Source organism: Geospiza fortis, unplaced genomic scaffold, assembly GCF_000277835.1.
Source record: "Geospiza fortis unplaced genomic scaffold, GeoFor_1.0 scaffold218, whole genome shotgun sequence".
NCBI classification, from domain to species: Eukaryota; Metazoa; Chordata; class Aves; order Passeriformes; family Thraupidae; genus Geospiza; species Geospiza fortis.
The window spans coordinates 243,711-244,592 of NW_005054524.1; positions in this window are offsets into that span (position 1 = coordinate 243,711).

An 882-nucleotide genomic window follows, 5' to 3' on the forward strand; every position below is an offset into this window, starting at 1 on the left:
GACAGGCTGGTTTCTATGTGCAGCCCTGGTTGTGCACCCCCACCTGCTCCTTGCTCACTTTAGCTGCAATAGAAAGCAATTTCCCACCCTCCATTCTTGCTTCAAACTCCCAGAGCTGTTTCAGGGAGCTGGTGAGGGGCGTCCCAGCTGCTTCCCAGAGCTTCAGGATACGGAGCTGGGGTTTGTCCTTTTAGGAGGTCAGAGGATCAAATCTGACCTTGGCTGGACACAAGTCCTTTTCTAAGCCTTGTATTCTCCTTGTGACTGTCCATGTGGTCACTGCCAGGGGGATGAGGGTGGACAAGGAAAGGAATCACGTCCGCCCACTCCCAGCCATACCCTGGCCCCATCCCACTTTGGCGAGGTATCAGCCCATGTCACAGCTTGGCTTTCGGAGTCTTGACAAACTCCTCCCCACAGCACCAACAGCATTGGTGTGATAGATGAGTAATGCGATGATTGACTCTCACAATTAACAGACAAATATCATGTATATAGGTTAAGAAAAGTTTTATAGGTTTATAGTTATGTTGTACCCCCTCGCGTTGTTATAAAGGGACAGCTGGGTTTGGGACATTTGGGAGGGTTGGCTTGTTACCATGGCAACAGCTGACCTCCAATGAAGATTTAAGGCAGAGATGTCCACCACTGGACAGTGAAGGAGGAGTCAATGAACAGAACTTTGGGAGGGGTTAAAGGGTTAAAAGGCGAAACCTCCATTGTGTGGTTGAGCACATGGTGGGAAAAATCCTTTGCTCCCAGTGCCATAATATTTTGTCTATTTGGTCTTCTGTTGTATTTTTGATAAGGTTTAATAAACCTTTCTCAATTTCCAAAAGTGAGTAGCATTTTCTCACAGTTGGTCTTTCAGGATGTCAGGGA